The 19,169-nt window shown below is 38.6% G+C and overlaps 1 pseudogene; it reads right to left on the bottom strand.

The window, feature by feature from the left end:
- On the bottom strand, positions 1-3,745 carry LOC147478116 (cytochrome P450 86B1-like; annotated as a pseudogene).
- Between the last annotated feature and the right edge of the window lie 15,424 nt (positions 3,746-19,169).

The raw sequence follows: 19,169 nt of genomic DNA, 5'->3' as shown, positions 1-19,169 counted from the left end.
CTAACCAATAACCAATATTTTATATGAAGATTTATGATCCTCCACCAATTCAATATTGAAGTTGAAGAGTATAGCAGCAACAGCAGCCTTCATCTGAGTGAAACTGTGAAAGAAATGTCTTTACCTATGCAAGTTCTTGGCCCAGTATTGAAGGCAAAGAACTTAGACAAAGGTTCATGATTAAGCTTCCCTCTTCATTGATCCATCTCAGGCTTGAACTCCAGGCTATCCTCTCCCCAAATCCATGGGATTTTACCCTCAAAATAGAAAGAGAGAATAATTTGTATTCCTGGCTTCATCCGAGTGCCATCGAGAAGAGCATCCTCCTTAAGAACTGCTTTGCTATTAAGAGGAAGTGGAGGATACAACCAGTGGCGGAGCCAGGAGGGGTCCCAGGGTACACCCTGGCGCACCCTCAAATTTCCTTAACAAAATATATATACTTAACTACAAACCTTTGCTTGGCCAGTGGCAAAAAAGAAAGACCAACATCTCTTTTAGTGATGTAAGAAAACATGTTTAAAACAAGAAAAAACAAGAGCTAGTGAATGAGGGAGAGTTGAGTTGGCAGACCTGAACCTGATCGTGCCTCATTTTCTCAGTGAGGAAGATGATGACATCATCTTTCTTTTAAATCAAGTCTTAAGTTGGGCAGCCCATGTCTTACGCCCATATATATCAAGTCTTAAACCCATACAACTGTTAAAAGTTCATGGACCCTACTATAATGTAATTCCTTCCGGTCCACATATCATTAAATCATATTCGGGCCTTATTTCATTTTGACCGATCACACTCAAGCAAACTAACTATCCAACCCATTTACTAGAGTAATAATAAAAATAAAAATAAAAGCCAACAAGGAAAAAAAATAAAAGGAAAAGATCTTCTTTACAATTATTAATTACTCTACTTAAAGATATCTCGTGGACTCATTTTACTATGGAGGAGCATGAAGAGCGTATACGTATTGTATTGAGATATTGCTAGACCAGAAGTTGTACGGTAAGTTCAGCTCATGCTTTAAGATTTGTAGGAATGACGCATAAATAAAGTAAAATCTATTTGTTGTCGATTTGGATTCTATAAAAAAAAAATCTGAGCGTGACAGTTACTCCTAGGAAGTACAATAGATGCGAGTTTTGATCTAATACTTCCAAATTTAAAATTTCGTTACCTAAACTATAATATGATTTTGTAATTGATAACATACACTACAAAAAAATTGTTGTTTGTATAACAATATTAAAAAAACAAATAAAAAAATAAAATAAAACGATAGACTCACAAATATTAAACTTAAGAGAAAAAAAAAAAAAAAAAAAAATTGAATTTACGCTTTTTTTAATTGAATTTAAAAAATTTGTAGTGCTAATCGGCTCACCCTGGAATAAATTCCTTGCTCCGCCACTGGATACAACCTTAGGGATTCACATATAGGGCAGCATGCAGGTATACTAAGCCTTTTAGATCTTCCGAATCGAACACCACTGGTGTCTTTGTCCTTGGAATACCTCCACACTGCAACTCATTATTCTTCTTAGAGAATATAAGCTCTAGCTCATAGAGAATCTTTGCCTCCAAACGCGGAGTTTTGACAACCAACCATAGAATCCAAATAAGACCAGATGCAATTGTGTCACATCCTGCAATAAATAAGTTTAGAATGGTATCTCTTAGGAACTTATCGTCCCTAAACAATTTGTCTTGAGACTTGATATACATAGATAGCAAATCAGATGTTTCTACCCCTCAAGTAGATTTTCTCTTGTTTGTGAAATATATTTTCCTCTCTCGGCCAACATTTAACAATCTTAAGAACTTCCATAAAAGCTTAGGAATTACATGCCTATAAAATATAGCTACTTGTGCATCATCAACAGCATCAGCTAATTCATTAATAGGAAGACCATTAGACAAATACTTCTCATCCCCTCCTAATATGGTTCCCATATTGCTATCAAATGCAAATCTTTTACACACATCTTGCGAATCAATTATAGAACCTTTTATGAGCTAAAAATGGTACTAACTGATCCTCTACTACTTTTTGGCTGGACTTATGATAGGGAATAAAGGGGCGCACGCACTTGGTAGTTTTGGGCCCTTATTTCGGTCCATATTTTTGGGTATATTTTAGGTCGCCTATATAAGGCTAAGTGTAGGGTTTTGAGAGTCACTTCTTGTTTATTTATTCAATTTATTTGATCGACACTTGGTTAAAGATCAACTTTTATCGATTCTCGATTAGAGATCGATTCTTTTAGATTGTTTGAGAGCTAACGTTTCGCCCATCCTACATCAGTTGGTATCAGAATCAGCTACGGACTGGATATTTATGACAAAGAGCGCATGGCCGAACTTTCTAGGCAGGTAGCATTGCTATCCCGCCAGATCGCCGCCTTTACTCGGTAGCTTGACCAATCTTATGAGCGTCAGACACCAGCAATGGAAGCCATATTGAAAGTAAAAAGTTCTAAAACTTTGAACTTTGTTGATGTGGTTGAAAAAAATTCAATTTTTAATTTTGAAGTTGAGGAAAAATTGCATATTGTTGATTGGGATTTAACCCCTGTGTTTGATGAGGAGTCTGTTGACGAGAAGCTGTATTATCAAGTTGGTGATAAAAAGGAGTTTATCGACTGGGATTTACCACCAATTTATGATGTTTATCCTAACGATAAAGAATTGCCTGTTTTGTATTTTGTGGATCTGAGTTTGTCTAATTTATTTGGAGGAAAGATCTAGTTGTGTTGGTTTTGTGCGTTTGTTTGAAGGTTTCGCAGATTCGTTCCTCAAAGACTTTGAAGATTTATTAATAGAGAAGAATCATTGCTTTTTTTTCAGAAGATATTTGTCTGTGTGCGTTGTTGTGACCACGAGTTATTTTCGTCAAGCTATACAAGTTAGTCAATGTCGTGGCAAAGTTCGAGGACGACTTCCGTCTGCTTTGTTGTTCATCTTCTATCTTTGCGCTAGTAACATTCAAGGACGAATGTCCTCCAAGACGGAGAGAATAAAGAGGTGCACGCCCTTGGTAGTTTTGGGCCCTTGTTTCGGTCCATATTTTCTGGTATGTTTTAGGTCGCCTATGTGTAGGGTTTTGAGAGTCACTTCTTGTTTATTTAATTTATTTGATCGACTCTTGGTTAAATATCGACTTTTATCAATTCTCGATTAGAGATCGATTCTTTTAGATTGTTTGAGAGCTAAAGCTTCGCCAATCCTACATCAACTTAGCAACAAGCTTTCAAAAATTAGTTGAAGAGAAAAATCCATGTGCCACCTTTCTCTATGAACACCATGACTCATTGTCAACATTGAATATCCCATCACCAAGTATGTCAAAGGCCTCGTTAAAGCCAGGGCCTTTGGGGAAGTTGGCGAAGTTGGTTTTGAGTATGTAATCAGGTTTTGAGGGTGACAGGTAACAATGTACCTAAGGTTGGAGAAGATTCCTCCGTTTACAAAGAATGAACCTTTTCCAAAACTGAACTGAAAATTTCAGAGATATATTCAGGTAGGCGGTACGATTCCATAGTAGAGAAGGAAGTGATCCGAAGAGCGGCCAACAGGCCACGGCTTGATTCTTATGTTTCAGATACACACACCCTGAGACTAAACATAGGAAAAAGGTGAGGAACACTGGAACCAATTGAATCTCCATTGTTTTCTGGCCGTGGCTATGAGAAACTCTCAAGGACTTGAAAACAATATGTATATATACGAAACTGCTGAACTACAAGTACGGCTGATACTTATTGAAGCTGTTGAGTGTCTTCATCATCTTTAATTAGTTTCAACTTTCAAGTACATATATATTCCCTTTGTTTGATTTGTTTTTTATCCTTCATATTCTTAATTTCTTTCTAATCTTGTTTCATTCTTTAAAACATTTCTGAACACGTCTTGTGGTACACTGGTACTATCACATAACCAGCTTAAGCTGGGAAGGTAGACCACACCCAGGCACCCAGTTATCCTTTGCTGTAATTTCAATCTCTTCAGTACTACTAATTCTCTCAACAGTTCATTGTCCACAGATTGATTGAGGTTGACACGAGAGTACTTTGCTAATTCTCTACTAGTCATTGAGCTTGAAGAATCAATGTGGTGGATAATTAGTCTACTAATTATGACAGTTAGTCGTCTGTCAATTTATTTTCATTTTTTGACACTGTAGATTGTGCGACTCTAATCTCCAAAATAATCTAAAGCCAGAAGCCCGGAATACCATACAGGATACACCATCATTGTAAAGAAGCGTTTTGGTCTTCCTTTACATACAAGGTTAAGAGGAGAAGGGGATTGGATATTGGAAAGACTGAGTTCGTTGATGAATGAAATGCCTATGTATCTGTCTCTCGATTATGAGGGGAGAGAAGAATCAGGTCTGGCGTAGTTCATATGAGAGGTATTTATAGTTAGGAAAGGTGAATCTCTATCCAACACGTGCCTTGTCAATCACAAATGTATGGTTGAGATTGAGAAGAAGTGTTGAAGTGGTGGTGGTAGGAATTCTGTAATGATGGGGAGTGGTTACAGTGGTTCATAATTTGCGGTAAGTGATTGAGTAAGTCAGGCTTTGGTAATAATTGCTTCTAGATGATAGGCTGAGTCATGAAGTAGAACGTTCTATGTGAAGATGTGCGAGTCGATCTGTTATAGAACGATGTAGCAGCTCGTGGATGTGACTTGATGATGTAGGTCGTTCCAAACGTATTTCAGGGAACTAGGTCGGAGGTCGGTGTGATATTATTGCTATGCTGAATATGTGCTTGATATTCCAGAATGAGGATATCACTCCCTCACACAGCCCCCTCTCAGTAGGGCGTGTTGTGCATGGAAGCGACCTGCTGAGAGAAAATGGTCGCGCGTGTTGAGCATGAGTGAAGGAGCGTTTTGAGGTAAATGGAAATACCCAAACGAATTATAGAGGTCGACTCGTGCTGTCCAACGAACTGATGTGTGGTGTTAGCACGAGGCTGGCACGTGAGCAAATCTGAGCAGTTGGGGAGAAAACATGTCGCCCCTATTTTTGGGATTTGAAAAGACAGGACAGCTTTTTGGTAGTTGATAAGAGCTCAAAACTGTAGTTTTAATCCCTTAACAATCATACTTTTAGACCAATTATGCGAGTAATAAATAAGAGTTAATGCTGATTACGTGTTTTTATGTATTTCAAGCATTGAAGTCAATTATGTACAGAAATGTGCCACTTTGGCGAGATAAAGGAGCAAAGGTTAGTTGCTAAGAAGTTCTGTGATTAAAGGCCAAGATTCAAGGAGACAAAGCCTTTGTAAAGCCCGGTCAAAAGCTGAAAAGTCAACGCTTGAAAGCGAAACAAATTAAGACAAGTCGTGAGAACTTCCGAAGACCATATCTTTGGACTCAGGCCTCGGAATTGGGCCTACCTTATGTCAAAACGACCGGCTCGGAAAGAGCTTTCCAATGGTCTAAACTTTGACCCAATCAAAGGAGCAAAAGTGAACAAAAAGTCTACTGAATTCAAAGCCAGCTGAAACGGGCTCTGTGGATTGAAGAAATTGGGCTTTGGGCTCGATTTTCCGGCCCAAAACATGACTCCTCAGCCCATGCACGAAAATGTGGATCTGGTCTCCTCCTTTACAAAAGACAAGACTTAACTCTAAAGTCATAGTTAGTTAGGTTAGAAGGTAGCCATTAGAGATAGTTTTTTAGATCTAGATCTAGTTTTTACATTCAATTAGTTAGTTTAGAATCATATTTAGTTTTTAAAATAAAGTATTAGTTCTTTATTTCAATTTAGATTATTGATTCAATTCTTAGTTATATTTAGTTGTTTTAAATTCAATTTAAATTCATTTTGAATCATTGTTCTTATTGTTCATTAGATTAATAAGTAATTGTTATTCATTCCATAATGACATGTTCTTATTGTTCTTCTGTTGGGAATGGTAGTATAGAAAATTCACATCATTATATTGTTAGTTAATTTAGTATAAATTCGTAGTAGCATCATAATAAGTTAATTTCTTATTCAAATCATTACTCTCACCATTGTTCTTTGTGTTTGTTCAATTGAATTTGTTTAAGTCTTGAGAGTTAAGAGTGGAACGAATCCGTAATCTTATCTATATTGCATGAATCTATTTGAGAGAGTAAGGAAATATAATTGATAACATAAAAATGGTAATATTACGTATTAGTGTTGTTAACATTAATATTAGTGTTTAACTATTTTTATAGTTATCAAATGGCGCCGTTGCCATCTTAATCTCATTCAAGACAAGAATTCAATTGCTTGAATTCAAGGGGCAATCCCCCATTCTCTACCCACCCACCCTTTTAATTTTTCATTCTTATTTCTTGAATTTTCGGAACTATTCACTGTTTTAGGCATATAGGCTGCGGATTCACAAAGGAAAACACTGCGGTAAAGGTATTTTTAAATTTTCAAAAATTCTGAAAATTTTCAGGTATAATATTTAAGGTGTTATTGATTTACTGGAATATTTTTAGAATTTTTCTAATTTTGTTACCTTGTAAACAAATACAATCGTCACAGTGCTGCATTTCAGTTTTCAAACCGTAAGTTCTTGAAAAACAGACGAGTAAGGTTATTTAGGCAGTTCCAAAAATTCTAAAATTTTCACAGGAGTATCTACCCTAAGTCAGGAGTTTTCAGTAAATATTTGACGAGTTTTTGATTTTTTTTTTTACCTCCTAAATAGTGGAGTGTTTCCAGTGTGTTTCTGTCATTTTGCAAACACTTAATTTCTGGAACAACAGCCGGTAAGGAGGGTTTGTAGAACTCCAATTGCTCTAAAATTTTTACAGAAATACGTAGGATCTATCAGGAGTCTCCAGTAAAATTTTGGCGATTTTTGTCTCTGTTTTGATTGGTTAACCATTCAGTTATTTGTATTGTATCCAAAACCTATTTTACAAACTTTGGATGGCAGTAGACGAACTTTCATAGCTCCGATTGATCTAAAATTTTACAGACTACTTAATAGATGTCTTAGCAATCTACTGTAAAAATTTCATATTTTTTGGAGAGCGTAACCTATGCCCATACAAGGCCAAACCAGAGTGCGACCTGCGCCCAAAACACTGGAATTCCAAATTCCACCGAAGACGATCCGCATACAGGCAAAAAAGTTGAAAGTTGGCGCCACCCGCCCAAACGCCTGGAAATCCACTTTTTGGCTGAGCGCAACCCGCGCCCTACCAAGGCTAACTGCGAGCGCGACCCGCGCCCAAACGCCTGGAACTCCAGCTTGATCAGAGCGTACCCCGCGCCCTACCCAAGCTAAAAGTGAGCGCGACCCGCGCCCTCTTCTGGAGCAACCCGATTTTCACAGGTCAGTCCAAATTTTCATTTCTTCAAGTTATTCAGTGTTTCTAATATCATACAAACACTGAGATCGCGTATACAAGACGCTATTCAAACGCGTAGCAAGGAGGCATTCAGGTACTCCTTCTTCCACTCCTCGGTTCTTTTGTCAAAGGAGTTTCAATTCTAGTATAATTAGGCTTATATATCATGAACATAAATACCACACACCTATCTAGAATTTCACACACTACATCTGCATCAATGGCTAAAGAACAAGAGACTCCTCTCTCTGATTTTTATAAAGCCCTAAACAATGGCCCTAAGTCGTGTATCGTTCTTGCAGACCTAGTGGGGGATTTTCAAATCCCCCCTAATATATTTAACTTGTTACCGGTTTTTCATGGTTTAGACCACGAGAAGCCTTACCAGTACATGCGTAGGATAGACCAAGTTCTCACTACATTCCATCATCCTAGCGTAAGTCCAGATCAAGTTAAACTTAGGGTGTTTCCTTTCACCCTAGCCGACAAGGCAGCGTCTTGGTTAATTGCCCAAACGCCAAACTCTGTGGACTCATGGGCTAATCTTGTTCAATTGTTCATGGAACAGTTTTACCCACCACCGAAGACAGATGAAATGCTTCAAAAGATTCATTTCTTTTGCCAGAATCCTCATGAATCCTTTTCAGAAGCCTGGAATCGTTTCACTGATCTTCTTATTGAATGCTCGCATCATAATCTTGCGAAGGACACGCTTGTTCGTGCCTTCTTCAAGGGGTTTTCACATCATCATAAGGAGGTTCTAGATATCATGACTGGGGGTAGTTTTCTTAGTAAAGGAGCCTTGGAGGCTTATACATTCTTAAAAGATCAATCTAAGAGGAACAATAATTGGGGAGGTACTTCCCGCTCTACTCTTTCTTTTGAGGTTAAACCTAATCCCGAGCTTAAAACTCTTATCGATGCCCTCACTAAAAAAGTAAATGCCATCTCTGTTAAACAATAACCCATTCCAGTCATGAACATTAAATCTACTCGTTGTAATGTTTGTTTTAGTCTTGAGCATTCCGACTTTTATTGTCCTCTCGTCTATGCACAACCACCACCACAACCATCAAATTTCAACCAGTTAACTCAACATCAAGGACAAGGAAACTTAGGTAATCAGAATAGAGGTTTAGTACCCATGACCCAGAACTATCAACATCAAGACATGACCGCTCAACAAGCTTTAATTCTAGTCCAACCAACTACAGACAAAGTAGTAGTGACCTTGTTGGAGAAACAAAATCAAATTATGCAACAAAACTCCAACTTGATGAAAGATCAGCATGATCAAAACTCTAATATGATGAAACAAACGATGCAAATGATGCAGTCTTTGTGCCAAAAGGTTATTGACATGTCTCCTAACCAAAATAATAACCAAACAGGCATGTTTCTAGGTCAAGCAGTGCCTAATCCTAAGTCAACAAACATCGCCTTCGAAATAAAAAGTATTCAATGTAATGGTAATATAACCTCAGGGGACCTACAGGCAGTCACTACCCTTCGTTCAAGGCGAGTAGTTGATAACCAAGTACTAGTTAAACCACAACCAAAAGGGAAAACATTACAAGACCCAATAATAGAAAGTGAAGACTCTACACCTGTAGAGGTTCCAATATGGACACCTAGATGGAAAACGAATAGAGATAAAGCAAAGACTAATAATATTGCTAAATATATAGATAAACCACCATCACCCCAGAGACTAGTTATGTATAAAAAGGACGAAAATTTTGACGAGATTAGGAAAGTGTTTAAAAATCTGACTATAAACCTACCTTTTCTAGATGCTATAAAAAGTCTACCTGGACACGCTAAGTTTCTAAAAGAGTTGTGCACCAAGAAGAGGAAAACCAACATACCCCATGAAGTATTCTTAACTGAACAATATCCCTCTTTATCTGAACATAATGGAATTGTTAAGTACAAGGACCCTGGTCGTCCTACTGTACAATGCACCTTAGGTGATACCTTCATAACAACATAACAACTGCTTTATTAGACATGGGAGCAAGTGTTAACTTACTCCCTTTTTATTTATATAAACAACTAGGTCTAACAAAATTTCAACCAACCAAAATGACTTTGCAGTTAGCCGATCGTTCTATTAAGTATCCTAAGGGTGTAGTTGAAAACATTCTCGTTAAAGTTCAGGATTTTTACTATCCAGCCGACTTTGTTATTCTCGACACAGAAGTTTCTCATGATTCCATTCCCATCACTTTAGGGCGTCCTTTCTTGGCAACCACCATTGCCCAAATTAATTGTCGGGATGGCTCAATGACTCTTTCTTTTGGAAATCTTTCTGTGGAAGTTAACATGTTTAGACAAAAGCAGAGTCAACTAGGTTTTCTTGTAGAAGGTGAAGTTAAGTCTATTGAGAGTTTTGTATATCACATTAGTGCTTTCGACGATCTTGTCCCTACACTAGTAGATACCCCTCTTGTAGAAGAAGACAAAGATCACAATTTTGACTCCTTGAACATAACTGAACTAGAGAAAGAATTTTCCACCCTGCCTTCCGACCCTACAAGAGATGGAGTAAACCTCACGATAGACGAGATAGATGAATTCCTCAAAGATGGAGATGAATACCATAATTATATTGATGCGAACAACCTAGATGAGGAATTTGACGAGTTTCTAAGAGCCTATGATGATCCACCCTCTCAAGAACTACCTAAAGAGCCACCTAATACCTTCATTTTCAGATGTATGATAATACCAACCCATGCCACCAATAAGTTTTATGCTAAAACCACGCACTCATTTTTTCCATTCCTTCAATCGAAAACTTATCCATACCCTACATATCTTCTACAACCATCCATTTTCTCACGGTCATTCACTTGGACACCTTTTCGTTCAAAGAAAAAGAAGAAACTGTATGCTTGATTAGGTTCTAGATCTATCAGGCTTCGCTTTCATTCCACTAAGCCACATCATAGGAAATCTTTGTGCATAATTTTGTTTGATGGTGCATTCCGTGTTAACTATTTATGGAAAGATCCACAATTATTTAGATTATTGATATATGGAAAACTGCATGTTAATACATATATATCACATTAAGTCTAGGGAATCTGACTTTAAAAGACCCAAGTTTTCGTACAATAACAACTTTCTGGAGTATATGTCAAACAAAAATTTTCAAACTTAAAAAGAGTTTTCCAATTTTGTTTGGGGGTGGCGTATTTTGGTATTTCATTTCAAATCTTGTTGCCACCCTTTGCCTCTCATGTTTACTATAGTAAAGTTTGTGTTAGTCAGTACGTAACAATTTAATTGTGTTTCATGTTATCATATCATCTTTACAATATTTCTATTACAGGTACTGCCAATTTTTGCCACGTTTCTATGGTAAATTCTTTCCTTATCTTTTTACACTTTGAGGACAAAGCGTTTGATTGTTTGGGGGTGGGATAGAAACATTTGTAAAAATTAGACACTTTTAGGATGTAAATTACGCACTTTTATTTATAAAATATTAAAAATCATAAAAATTAGTTAGTTACATAATTTAATTATGCTATTGAATTGTTTCATGAACCCCCTTCTCCCAAAAAATTTGGGGGTGGTATAGAAACACGATGTAAATGTTTAAACACATATTAGGTTGTATATTATGTATTATTTGTCTTATAAAAATTATAAAATTCAAAAATATAAATAAAAAGTTTATGTTATACACTTAGGAATATTGGTATTGTTTCTTTTTCTCTGCTCTTAATAATCTAAAAGTTTCACGTTAGATTTGCATTAGAATGATTTTTTAAACTTAAATTAATATATAGGTAATAGTCATTGCATTTTTTCACGAACATCTTGCATGAGCATCTTTGATTGTACTTGGTAGTATTTTTCTGAGACCTAGGTTAGAGTACTTAATATATATCCTGTGAGCATCTAGCCTAGCTAAAAGCCTCATAAGAGTGAAATATTTGAGTGATAACACAAGGGAGAAGTAAATTCCGAGTAGAGAAATCACACATCCACTTACTTGATCATCATACCATATCCTAAGCGAGAATTTAGGCCCTCTTTGGATCGATATAGCCAGAAATTTACACCTATATGAAATTTATCTGCTAGTCGCCCCACTAAGCTTTTCATTAGCCTTTTCACAAACTAAAAATTCTTTACCCAATAAAACAAAATAATAAAATAATAATAAAATCAGCCTACCTATCTGGATAAGTCTGAGAAATAGGATGAGTGAAGAAAATAGAAGAGAAAAACATGTGTAAACAGAAATTAGTTAGTTGCTCCAGAAAATAAAAAGAAAAGAAGTTTTCATCCAAAGAAAAGAAAAGAAAATTAAAATAAAATAAAAACTCCAAAAATAGAATAAAATGAGTCAAAAAGCCAACATAAAAAGGCTAAAGATGGAAACAAAGTGTAAAAGCAAAAGAACAAGGTTTTCTCTAGTTACATAATATGAAGACCCTATTTTCTCAGACTTGTCTTTTTGAATATCTACTTCCTTCCTTCTTTAACCAACACCTACGCCCCGTATCACCTAATAAAGACCTTTAGCTCAATTAGGAATAGGTTTGTGTGATAGTAAGTGGTATATGTGTTTGATCGACCTCGGCTTCCTTGGATTGTCATTGAGATTGTGAGGAAACGTGTGCCCACTGCACACTAGAGTTAGCAAACTCGAGTGGAAAAATCAGAGTGTTATGTGTTTTGACACATTTTTTGTGAGAACCTACTTAGGCACGCTACCCAAAAATTTCAGAAACGGACCTGCTATTGCATTTCATATCATAGTTCATTGTATAGTTGTTTATCTTAAGATGATTTGATTATTATTCATATATTAGCTTAGGTTTCGACTTGATTATTTTGTATTCATTGCTAGCGAAATATATAGATAATTGAGATATAAATAAGGAAATAATAGTTTTATTTCTTAGTCGTTGTAGTATAGATGAAGTTTGTGAGTACCTTTACTGGAAAACTCTCACGAGGCTATAACTCGTCCACTAGGGAAATTCTAGTGGTTTAAAACCTTGTTGCATATGGTTAATGCAATCGCACTCAGCGAAACGAGAGTAGTTAGAACTCCATTTTTGGTCACTTATTCTAATTTCTCATATTTGCTTGAGGACAAGCAAAATGCTGTTTGGGGGTAGTTTGATAAGAGCCCAAAACTGTAGTTTTAACCCCTTAACAATCATACTTTTAGACCAATTATGCGAGTAATAAATAAGAGTTAATGCTGACTACGTGTTTTTATGTATTTCAGGCATTGAAGTCAATTATGTGCAGAAATGTGCCACTTTGGCGAGATAAATAAGCAAGGGTTGGTTACTAAGAAGTTCTATGATTAAAGGTCAAGATTCAAGGAGACAAAGCCTTTGTAAAACTTTGTCAAAAGCTAAAAAATCAACGCGGGCAGAAATAGTGCACAAGTCAGCAAAACTTCCAAAGACCATATCTTTGGACTCAGGCCTCGGAATTGGGCCTACCTTATGTCAAAACGACCGGCTCGGAAAGAGCTTTCCAATGGTCTAAGACTTGACCTAATCAGAGGAGCAAAAGTGGATGAAAAGTCTGCTGAAGTCAAAGCTAGCTGAAACGGGCTTTGTGGACTGAAGAAATTGGGCTTTGGGCTCGATTTTTTGGCCCAAAACATGACTCCTCAGCCAATGCATGAAAATGTGGATCTGGTCTCCTCTTTTACAAAAGACAAGACTTAACTCTTAAGTCATAGTTAGTTAGGTTAGAAGGTAGCCATTAGAGATAGTTTTTTAGATCTAGATCTAGTTTTTACATTCAATTAGTTAGTTTAGAATCATATTTAGTTTTTAGAATAAAGTATTAGTTCTTCATTTCAATTTAGATTATTGATTCAATTCTTAGTTGTTTTAAATTCATTTTGAATCATTGTTCTTATTGTTCATTAGATTAATAAGTAGTTGTTATTCATTCCATAATGACATGTTCTTATTGTTCTTGTGTTGGGAATGGTAGTATAGAAAATTCACATCATTATATTGTTAGTTAATTTAGTATAAATTCGTAGTATCATGATAATAAGTTAATTTCTTATTCAAATCATTACTCTCACCATTGTTCTTTGTGTTTGTTCAATTGAATTTGTTTAAGTCTTGAGAGTTAAGAGTGGAACGAATCTGTACTCTTATCTATATTGCATGAATCTATTTGAGAGAGTAATGAAATATAATTGATAACATAAAAAATGGTAATATTACGTATTAGTGTTGTTAACATTAATATTATTGTTTAACTATTTTTATGGTTATCAGTAGTTGTGTGCTGGCTAGGGCTAGGTTGTAATCATCATGCATTGGGAACTGGAGGGGCGGTTGTATAAACGAACTTTTGGAGATCTGAAAAGTCATTTCTTGTTTTCATTCCCAGAACTGCCGAAACTAGAACTCTTTAGGTTAGTGCTTCCGCCATTGTTGATCTTCTTGTTTTCTTTTGCTCTTGCTTGTTTCGTACGGTTGTTAGGCCGGTTTTAGCTTGACTTTTCTAGGATTAATGATTTGTAAGAAAAAGGGGCATGTCTGACTCAGACAATACTTGATCTGAAGAGATTTGAGAAGTGTCACTGAGTTGTGGTGAGATGGAGGAGGAGAAGGAAAAGTCGGTAGGATTTGATAATGAGGATGTGGAGGAAGAAGTGCGATCTGAATCTGTTGGTGTTATGGCTAGCACTTCAGGTCGTGATGAGGGGTCGTCCTCTAGTGGGCTACCTCCTAGAGTTGTAGACAAACACGCCACTAAGGCTTTCGTTGAGTTGCTTAGGATGCGTACTGCCTAGGAAGTTGACAAGAAGAAGATGAAGGCATTGGGGAAGAAGCATCAGGACGAGTTAGATGAGAAGGTGGTGCCAATTAGTTCGATGATCGACCTGCGTGAAAAGCTGGCCTCCGTGACTGAGTATGCGATGCATTGTAACGGTGTAGCACGAAAAGCGCAGAGGGAATATGATCGAGTTTGTGAAGAACATGCTTTGCTGGCAGAGATGTATGTTGAACTACTGGAGAAGCAAGATCGTGAAGCTGGGGGTACTGCTGCACTTGTCGTACCACGATATGCTAGTAATGTCCCTTCTACCAGCACCGCTCCTACTGATAAACACGCTGTTGCTAATGCTTGACTGTGATTGCTGGACTTGTCTGTGTAAGCTGAATTTTTTTTTTGAATCTTTTGTCTGTTCTCCTCTCTGTAAGAGAGTCAAACAATAGAGCTGGCTTCTCAGGCTTGCCTGGGCAGTTCGACTTTTTGGTACAGATACAGAACAAATTGGTTTCCACGAAAGTGGCAATTCGATATTTGTGAAAGTTGTAAGAACGCCGATCTGGATTTTCTGGGTAGTCCCAGCAGATCGGTGGATTCGCGGACTGGTGTCTTGAGTTTATTCAGGCAGTTCCATTAATGAATGTTTACGAAATGCATCTCTTTTGCTTATGCTCAATTGCGTGTAGCAATTGTTTAGTTCATAATGAATATGACATATAGTGGTTACGAAGCCTGAGATTTAGCTTAGGGAAGCGTTTTGCTCGTATATAATGTTCTCATTTGTGGGTTGCCCACTAGCAAGAACTATATAGGTTGTGGAGCCTGGTAACTCTAGGATCAACTGAGAGCGTTATAGGTCCTCAACTAGTAAGAATTGGTGAGGCTCGATCTGGAGCCTATAAGCTCAAGAAAGTGTGCTGCTCACGGAGAGCGTGTTGCTTGTTGAGAGCGTTGAAACTTATGAGAGTGCTGGGAGGTCGTGTATACTGGTGGTGCTTTGAGTGCAAGTTTCATGTCTTGTTAATGAAATTGAACGGAGTGGATTGTACTAATGAACATAAGTAAACTATACCTGAATTTGCAGTAAATAAAAACATGGAATGTACAACAATACACTTTTATTGATAAAATTTCTTTAACAAATAAGTGTTCCAAGGGCGTGACAATGGTTTTCCCTCTTGGGTCATTATCCAGTACGCTCCATTGCCGACAACGCGTTCTACTATGTATGGACCTTCCCATTTTGGTGCTAGTTTAGAATCATCTTGAGTCTTTTTCAGAACTAGGTCACCAGGTTGAAAGGATCGAGGATTGACTCACTTGTTGTAGGATTTCTTTAGAGTCTGATGGTAAGATGTCACTCTGATGACTGCCATGTCACAGTATTCTTCCAGCAAGTCGACCTCTCGAGCTAGGATAGAGTCATTGTGGCCAGACTCGACGAGTTCTGACCGAGTCGTAGTGACTGTCAGTTTGGTGGGAGTAACGACCTCCGTGCCATAGCATAAGGAGAATGGAGACTTGTCTGTACTAGAGCGCGTTGTAGTGCAGTGGGCCCATAGAATGTTCTCTAACTGATTTGGCCATTGGCTCTTGTTCTTTTCGATCTTTTTCTTTAGATTTTCCAGAATTGCCTTGTTGATAGCTTCTGCTTGGCCATTGCTTTGAGTGTACTGAGGGGTGGAAAATGCATGAATGATCTTCCACTTGGCCAAAAACTCCTTAACTGTTTTTCCTTTGAACTGGGAACCGTTGTCCATCACCAGTGTGTGTGGCAAGCCAAATCTAGTGATGATGTGTGTCCAGATGAAGTTTCTGACGTGTGATTCTTTCACATGAGCTAAGGGGATTGCTTCGACCCACTTAGTAAAGTAATCAGTTACGGCCAAGACGAACCGAAAGCCAGTGTTTTTTTGTGGGATGAATGGTCCCATGATGTCCAAACCCCACATGTGAAATGGCCAAGAGCTTGCAATATTGATTAACTCGTGAGCTGGTTGGATGATATTGTGGCCAAAGGTCTAGCATTTAATGCACTTGAGTACATACTTTTTGGCATCGACTTGCATTCTTGGCCAAAAGTACCCCTGGGAGATTGTTTTGTGAGCCAAAGAGTGACCTCCAGCATGGTTCCCGCATTCGCCCTCATAAATTTCTGCAAAAATCAACTGACCTTGTTCTAGGATTATACACCTCAAGTGAGGGCCGCCAGCAGATTTTCGAAACAATTTGTTGTTGATTAGGCAGTAGCGACATGCCTGATATGGAACTTGTCTGGCTTTAGTACGCTCTTATGGTAGTGTACCGTGCTGGATGTATTCTATGATGGGCTGCATCCATGTGTGACTCATCTGATCGTCAAAGAGTGAGCAAAGGTCATTGATCTCTAGGACATGTTCGACTTGGTAGGCAGGTCGATCAATTACTTCAATGAGTAACTGTCTAGGGGCTCAGTTCGGTGTTTGAGTAGCCAGGTAAGCTAAACTGTTCACGTGACGGTTCTCGTCACGCAAAAAGTGGTGTATTGTGGCTTTCTTGAAAAAAGGAAGTAATTGATAAACAACTTGAAGGTATTTAGAAAGGTTACCTTCATGGGTAGTGTACTCTTTAGCAATCTGGTGAACAACCAGTTCCAAGTCACTAAAGACTTGAAGTTTTTGTACACCGAGCTGTAGCACCATTCTATGTCCCATGATTAGTGCCTCGTACTCCGCCTTGTTGTTGGAGGTCGCGAAATTGATGTGAACTGATTTCTCCATCATAGCTCCATCTGGGGACACTAAGACGACTCCGATTCCACTTCCTCCAGGGTTACTAGATCCATCCACAAAGAGAGACCAGATAGACTTGTCTTACTTCTTCATGGTTGGGATGTCAGTTTTTGGTTCCCAATTTAGGTCATCGACAGGAAAATCTGCAACGACCTGCCCTTTCTGAGAGGTGCATGGGACGAACCCGATGTGATGTTCCCCGAGTTCTTCTACCCATACTACCATGCGAGTTGTCTTATTCTCCTTGAGAAGGATCTTCTTTAACGGGAGGTCGGTGAGTACTTTAATTGGATGTGCTTGAAAGTAATTAAGGTCTGAACTTCCTTGCATAATATAACAATGCAAGTACTGCTCTTTCAATGTAAGAGTAGTTCTTTTCAACTGAGTGAGCGTCTTACTTGTAAAGTAAATCGGTTTCTCTGAGTTGTTATCTTCTTTGAAGAGAACCGAACTGATAGCAAAGTCTGACACTGCTAGATAAAGCCCCAGTGTTTCCCCATCTGTTGGTTTTGCTAGGACGGGTGGTGCCGTCAGGTATTCTTTGAGGGTGGAGAACGCTTGGTGACACTGGTCGTTCCATGAGAACTTTTCGCCTTTTTTAAGAAGTTATAGAAATGGCCAGCATTTGTCTGACTCCCTTGATATGAAACGATTGAGTGCTGCAACCATTCCTGATAGCTTCTGTATTTGCTTCTTTTTCTTTCGATTAGGCATGTCCAAGAACGCTCAGATTTGGTCTAGGTTGGCCTCGATCCCTTGTTGTGATACCTGATACCCCAGAAACTTCCCAGAGGACGCTCCAAAAAGATATTTTTCTGGATTCAGCTTCATCCGAGTTCTGCGTAACCTGGAGAATGCTTGCTCAAGGTGAGTGAGGTGGTCACCTGCTTTCTTGCTCTTGATGACCATGTCGTCGATATAGACTTCCATGGTATCACCTAATGTGTCCTGGAACATGTCAGTGACCAGCCGTTGATAAGTCGCTCCAGCATTCTTGAGGCCGAACGGGAGGACGTTGTAGCAGTAGATTCCCTGTTCAGTAATGAACGACGTCTTCTCTTGATCTTCTTCAGCGAGTGGTATCTGGTTGTACCCACTGTATGCATCCATAAAGGACAGGAGCTCGTGGCCACAGGTCTGGTCCACAAGTCAGTCGATTCTAGGTAAAGGAAAGTTATCATTTGGTGTTTCTTGGTTGACATTAGTGAAGTCAACGCAAAAGTGAACAGTGTCATTCTTCTTTGGAACCGCAACTATGTTAGCGATCCAGTCGGGATAATCGACCTTCCAGATGAAACCGACTTGTTTGAGTTTGTCGACATCATCATTTATTGCTTTTTGAAACCTCAGTGATAATCTCCTAGGTTGCTGTCGAACTGGTCTAGCATTAGGGTTGACATTTAATCTATGACATGCAACACTAGGATCGATTCCAAGCACATCGATATACGACCAAGCGAAAATATCTTTATTCATTGGTAAAAAGTTTACAAGTTGGGCCTTAAGTGTAGGGTTAAGGTTAGCCCCTACATAGACGGACTTGGGATCGTCCTCGGTTCCTAAGTTCACTCGCTCCTTTTCTGCGGGCTGGGGTGCTGCTCTTGACAAGGATGCGTCCTCAGGGGGATTGATCTCTAATGGTGTTTTATCGTTCTGAGTAATGGAGGTCTTGGCGGCAGGAGCGGGAGTGACCTCTGTGGTTACGACAACAGGGGCTGATGCGACTTCTGTGGTCATGACAACAGGGACTAGAATGATCTCTGGAATCTGTATCGATTGACTAACACATACTAGGGCGACCTCTGGGGTCCTGACTGGTGCAGTAACAACTGCTGAAGAGACCTCAGGGGTCCTAACTGGTGAAGTAACGACTGCGGGAGCGACCTCGGGGGTCTTGACAGACGGATAGACTGGTTTTGCTAGAGCCCTAAGCGTTCTGCTTTGGTACTTTGGATCTAACCTCAGCAATTAAGTCCTTGGCCATCGTGTAACTGGTGGGCTCATTTCTCGTGCTGATAGGTAAGTTGGCAGACTTGTGCGCTGACAGAACCTGATTACAATGATAAGCCTCGAGTTGATTACTTCGAAGCTCCATCATCCCTCTAAGGCGGGGAAATTGGAGCACTTGATGCAGAGTGGATGGTATTGCTTGCATCTGGTGGATCCAGTGGCGTCCTAGGATTGTGTTGTAGGACGATTTTATGTCTAGAACGCTGAAACGCATATTGAAGTTGACTTTGTCGATCTTCCCTG

Source organism: Coptis chinensis, chromosome 9 (genome assembly GCF_015680905.1).
Source record: "Coptis chinensis isolate HL-2020 chromosome 9, ASM1568090v1, whole genome shotgun sequence".
Lineage (NCBI taxonomy): Eukaryota > Viridiplantae > Streptophyta > Magnoliopsida > Ranunculales > Ranunculaceae > Coptis > Coptis chinensis.
This window is presented reverse-complemented; position numbering and strand designations above follow the sequence as displayed.